The following is a 6,082-nucleotide window of genomic DNA, read 5'->3' as shown; positions in this document are numbered from 1 at the left end:
GATCTCCTTCTCATAAGGACATCAGTTATATAGGGTCAGGGCCCACCCTGATGACCTCATTTAACCCAGATTACCTTTTTAAGGGCTTCACCTCCAAAGTCAGTCACTTTGGGGGGTTAGGATATCAACATATGAATTTGGGGGGACACAGTTTGCACCATAGCTATGGGGTGTTGAAGCAGGATGCTGAAAGTTTCCAAAGGAGGTGGCCTTCCTTTGAAGGGACCTCCAAGGCTCAGGTGAATGTGGACAGGTAGCCACCTCAGAGAAAAAGGCCCCCATTCCTCCTCAGCACCAAGAACACCTGTTAACTCCTTTGGAACTTTTATCTCTGTATTTCAGATCACATGCACAGTCTCTGTTTTACAGACGCTAAAATAAGTGAGTTTAGATGAGTATTCATGAACACGTTTTCCCGCATGTGGGAGATTTTCTCCTTTTGACTCATGTAGTTTTCAAGGGCCCATCCTGCTATTGTCCTCCTGGCTTTGAGCTGCCTGCAGTGTGTGCATTCTCTGTCACACACGCACACCTGCATGCACACACATATGCATGTGCACACACGTGCTCACATGGCAACCCCAAATTGAAACACAATTGCACTTCCAGAGCATTGCCCACCCTGACGGACACCACGCCTGCTGCCCTGATAAATGGAGACCAGTGTGTATTCCCAGAGTGTATGCGGGCAGCAGAACGTGCACTCAGTGATGGTTTGTGGTGAATGTTTAAACACTGCCATTTTGGAAGTCAAGTGTCAGCAGCAGCAGGGTGGGAGGTGTGGCATTCCCACAGCTCTGAAAGGAACACCCCGTGAAGGTTCGAGGATGCCCCTTTGGGAACACAGCCTCCACTGGGAGGATCCAAGTGGGCTGGCGCTGTGGGAGCACTTTGCTTGACAAGGGTAGTTAGAGTGGACCAGAAGGCGTGTTTCCGGGAAATATTTTCTCCATTTCCTCTCTACGTAGGTCTCTCAGATTTCTTAGAAGATACACAATTCAGGTGTCTCCTTAAGGACCATTTTATTATTTTCCAGAAAGTAGAAATAAAAGAGGGGGTAGAGAAATATCAGAATTCTCAGAGCATGCCTTAGCCTGCCAGGGAGTAGATTTTTGTCATTGTGGGAGCTAGAGGTAGAAAAAGATAAGGAAAGGAGTGAACCAATGAGGAAACACTGCTGCTTGGCAGGCCAGCATCTTGAATGTCCTCATCACACGAGTGTGTCCTGGATCCCATCCAAGGCCCTCCAGGAGTGGATCTGCCTCTAGATTTCCTGCTCTTATCCACTCTGTTGCTAGATCACAGAAGCAGCGCCATGATTTATTATTTAACAACCTACAAAACATTATTATAGAAATGAAACATTAAGCAGGAACTGTGAAGCCATTTACAGTGGAATCAACAAGACAGCAGGACGTTTGATGTGAGAGAGAAGGACTGCTCAGGAGACAAGTCATCCGTGAAGCATGGAACCGCCCCATCCTGAAAACAAACACGCTTTAGAGTAACTGAGTTTAAATACTCCTAAACCAGATACCGTTTATAAGAATGTATCCTTTTATATTATAGTCATGCCGAATTAAGTTTGAGGACTGTTGCTCTGCAGCTATACACAGATACATTGCAAAATGACTAACAGCTTAAGCTAAAATGGTTTCCCTTTTACTGAACTGATAGTACAATTTAGAATTACAACTTTTTTGAGGCTAGCTAGATTAGCGTGCTAAACACCCCTAAGCATTCTGTGCAGTGTGATAAGAGTTATCCACGTCCAAGTCCACCCCTCTGCGGAGCCCGTTCCATCCTCCCACCTAGAGTTGTGCTTTTCTGCAGGACTTACTATATATTCATGAGCTTGCATGAATTACTATCATTTATCTGCAAAAACTACTACATTGAGTATATTCTCCTAGAGGGTGGAATCACATCTGACTTATTTCTAGATGAGTTACCGTGCCTAGCCCCCCAGCCCCTGAGAAACTAGTTTTGCTTTGCTGTCGCAGATCACCCGAGGGGCAGCCGTAAGAGCCTGGAGGCCGACCCAGCTGCGCTGAAGAAGAATTTCTTATTAGACTCAGAAAATATCCCTTCAGTTTTGGCTCTGATTCCTTTAAAAAACAGAGCAGAGGCTATGGTGGCTAGACCCAAGGGATGAAAGGAAAATTGGTCTATAAACTGCAGTTGTTTTCAAGCTGATGTCAAGTCTAGAGAAAACAAATCAGTGTAACTGTATACACCTGTCTTCCCAGGACCAAAATGGGAAGACAAGTGATTATGGAAGCAGTAGTGTCTAAGGACCACCAGGGAGGAGGTATCTAAAACACCTCAGTGACAAAAGAGAGGAGAAGTACAACTGCATGGTGTAGGACAAGAGACAACTAGTCACCACTAGTGGGAGGCTTCACGTAATTTCAGCTTCTCTTCATGGTTATGTCAAAAGAGAATTACCACCAATTTAGTTTAAAGATTAACTGGATTTTATTTGCAATTCTAGAGTTGGGAAGCTCCTCATTCTGTAAAACAGAGTAAGTGTTCAGATGAACTGACCTGATGAGGTTGGCTTTCTAGGAACAAAAGGGCTGAAGAAAGCGGAAACAGGGAGCAAAGAGTGGACTGGTCATTTCAGTTACTTTCCTCATAGCGTTAAAACACAGAGGACCTCGTTATTACGTTAACTCAGATAAACTAGAACCTCTTGGGGATTTTTGAAAACTGGCCTGTTTCAAAGTTCAATTGGATTATGTGGAACATGAGTGAGGCCATCCTAGTTTGTTCTGAGATGCTGGAGCCTGGTGCAGGGGCGCATCCAAAACAACAGCCTGCCATAAACTGTAACACTTACGCACAGAGCTTCTTAAAGGAAGTCATTCCCATGAAGTTATATTTCCAAAGTTCAGAGGGTGAGCACCTTTTGGAACTTCATTTCAACCAGGTCATGTTTCACCACTGTACTGGCCTTCCAACACTGGCCTACGTACTTGACTGCTCCACATAGCCAGCCCCGCACTTGTGGTGAAAGCTGCACAGGCAGGATTGCGGAGGGGGCATGTGTGCTCGTTTGCAACCTGGGATTGGAGGTGAGTTTCAGCGAAGGGGGAAACTCAGAGTTTCCAAAGTTTATTATGGAGTGCTTCCAAGGAAACAGTCTAGTATTAACCATTGATTTGGTGAAGTAGAGCAGTATTTTTTAGAAGGTAAAATCACAGACTTTGGCATCGCTAAGATGTGTGATTGAGCCTCAGTCTTGCTAACTGAGGCAGTCTGGAGAAGTCACCTCACCTCTCGGAGCCAACTTACCTCTGATGGGCTCAATGTCAGGATTCAGTCTATAGGGTTTTGCTGTGAAGACAAAGGCATCGTTATTGCTTGTTAAACAGTTGGGGAGTGCTAGTTATCTAGTAATGGTAGTCATAGCAACAGCAGTGTTTTTAACCATGGAATGTGAAATGAACATTCTGATTAGATGCAAGGCTACTTAAGGAGATGGCCGTGAGATGCCGACAAGGCCCCCACAAGGGCCATGATGGCCGCTTCGAGTTTGCTGGGGACAGACCTTCCTCTCCTCCTGAGTCCTGGTCCCTTTTTCTAAAGGCAAGGTTTCCGGTTAAATCCTCAAACGAAAACAATGTAGGCATTTAGGGCGATGGCTACTGACTTAACTTTCCAGTTTTGGGTAAACTCCATATGAAGAAAAAAGCTGAATCTTGTTATTTAAAAAAATTCTATATACTTTGTATACATTTCTTTCTATACATTTCTAAGTGAATTCGAAGGTTAAATGCAGGTGCCTCATCTTCTTAACTAGCTTCCTTTAATTCAAAAATTTCTAAACAGATTTAGCCACAAATCTAACTGAAACTCTCACATCCACATTTTTTTTTTTTTTTTTTTTTTTTTTTTTTGGTAGGAGACTTGACTCATTTCATCAAATAGCTTTTGAGAATCCCGGTCACTGGTATTGAAACAACATTGCAGGGTGCTGAGTGTTTGTGCAGGCCCTGCTGGCAAGGTGAGACTCATCTCCTTCTTTGGAGAGCTTCAGGGAGAGTAAAGCTCCTTCTCTGCCAGTCTGTTCTTCGAAAAACAAACTGAAACGTAACAAAACCCAAAAGGTCCAAAACCTGTGATTAGCTATTAAAATAAGTTGCATGGAACCCTATGGCTATTAGTATCATCGCTCATATTGTGTAAATGCATGGCCAGATCACAGATTTGTGTTTTGCATTTATTCCCATTGCCTTCTTTTCTTTTTCTTTTGTCCTAGATAAGTCTGCCAGTTTCTTAGCTGATTTTTACTCTATGCCATATTCCTCCAATACGCCTTTTAAAAGAAGCAGCTGGCATGTTTTAGACAACTCCTTGCAGGGGAAGTGAGAACTCTGAAGGAGGAAGGGGAGTCGGGGAGGCCCTTGGCAGGGTGACGGGGGCCCCTTGGTGAGAACTCTGAAAGAGGAAGAGAAGTCAGGGAGGCTCTTAGCAGGGTGATGGGGGCCCCTTAGAACTCTGAAGGAGGAAGAGGAGTCAGGGAAGCCCTTGGCAGGGTGACGGGGGCCCCTTGGTGAGAACTCTGAAGGAGGAAGAGGAGTCAGGGAGGCCCTTGGCAGGGTGACGGGGGCCCCTTGCCCTCACAGCCCCTGAGCTCCCTGGCTTCTCTTCCTCTTGATAACTTTTGGGTGCTCTGACTTTGCTGCCCTCAGAAACATGTTGCATCTCCCTTGGCAAGCCTTCCTCATGTACTTTCTGGTGCATTTCCTAAGGGCCAGGATTGGAGAGAAGGAAGGGGTCTCCCAGACGCACCCCGTTCTTGCCATTTAACCTTATCTGTGCTACCCTGCAGTTACACTCTCTGCAAGCTCTGACCCAGCTTAGGTTTTGCATCTAACCTTAATAGATTCTTCTAACCTCTTTCTGAACATTGCAAGGATCCTAAGACCCCTTTGTTATTATTAGCTGGCAAAGGCTCAGTTTTCCTCTTCTGAGGTGAACCCGTTATTAAACACATTTGCAAAACTTGCATGGGAGGCTTGAAGTCCACGTCTCAGGTATGAGTGACAGGATGAAGACCAGGGCATTCCGATTGCTTGAGTCAGGGGTGTGGGTCATGCAGTGACCAGTTTGTGCTGGATGAATGTGGGCAGTGACCCTGTGTGAGGTCGTAAGCTTTGCTGTGCCTTTGTAATCCCAGGGATGGATTCGACTAAACCATGTCCTCTCTCTCCAAGTAGTTCTTTGGGCACTGGTGAATATGTGTGTGTTGTTACCTATTATTAGTTGTGCACATTACGAATAATCCATACACATGTCTTTTTCTGAGCTGTGCTTGCTGGCCCAGAAGAGGTGAAGGGTGGCTCCAGTCCCATTTATGTGTCGATTAATGAATGGAAGGAATTGGCTGGGATAAACCTGATGCTCTCAAGGAGACTCTGCAAAGACCTCTGCCTCACTGATGTGCTAATGGAGTATTTGCTCAGGGGCAGCATGTTGCCCGGAGCAGAGTAGCCGTCGTGTAGACAGCAAGAACTGAGGAGGTGGAGCCCGGGCTGCCTTTGTGGGCTTTGCAGACTAAATTCGGCTGCAAACTCAGGTGGAAAATGCAAATCAGGTAACGGAGTCAGTGATAAATCGATGAGTGAAGATGAAGTATACCTAGCTTTTAAAAAATGAAAGGGAGGATCTGCCACAGGTGGTAACCCTTAGAGACAGTGGACACGGGAAAGAGGCAGCTAGCCCAGCCAGCACCTCTGCACACAGGGTTCACTCTGCAGAGCTGCTGGGAGTGGAGAGAGAGTGGGCATTCCACAGCTACACCTGCAAGACAGGGCCGTTGCCCTGGGTGCAGTGCAGAGGCAATGCGTCCTCAGCTTATTCTGACATTTACCTCCATCCGCGTGTTTCCAAGGCAAATCCACCACACATTTCTGAAACACCCTCCCGGGAATCAGTCGTTCGTCACCACGTTTCAGCGGGACTCAAAGCTGAGCTCATGCTGTGATGAATGCCTTTTCTGTTTCTACCAGTGTGATCTTCCAGGCTTTAAACTTGCCGTTATTTCTGACCAATTCATTTCAGTTAAGGAATTTTT

The 6,082-nt window shown here is 45.8% G+C and overlaps 1 protein-coding gene across 3 annotated transcripts in view; it reads left to right on the top strand.

Moving 5' to 3' along the window:
• The window catches only part of GABRG3 (gamma-aminobutyric acid type A receptor subunit gamma3), a 570,535-nt gene that overhangs the window by 240,337 nt on the left and 324,116 nt on the right, over positions 1-6,082 (top strand). The window lies entirely within an intron of this gene.

Source organism: Macaca thibetana, chromosome 7, assembly GCF_024542745.1.
Source record: "Macaca thibetana thibetana isolate TM-01 chromosome 7, ASM2454274v1, whole genome shotgun sequence".
Classification (NCBI taxonomy): domain Eukaryota; kingdom Metazoa; phylum Chordata; class Mammalia; order Primates; family Cercopithecidae; genus Macaca; species Macaca thibetana.
The sequence above is the reverse complement of the archived record's forward strand: the minus strand, read 5'-3'. Positions and strand labels throughout refer to the sequence as shown.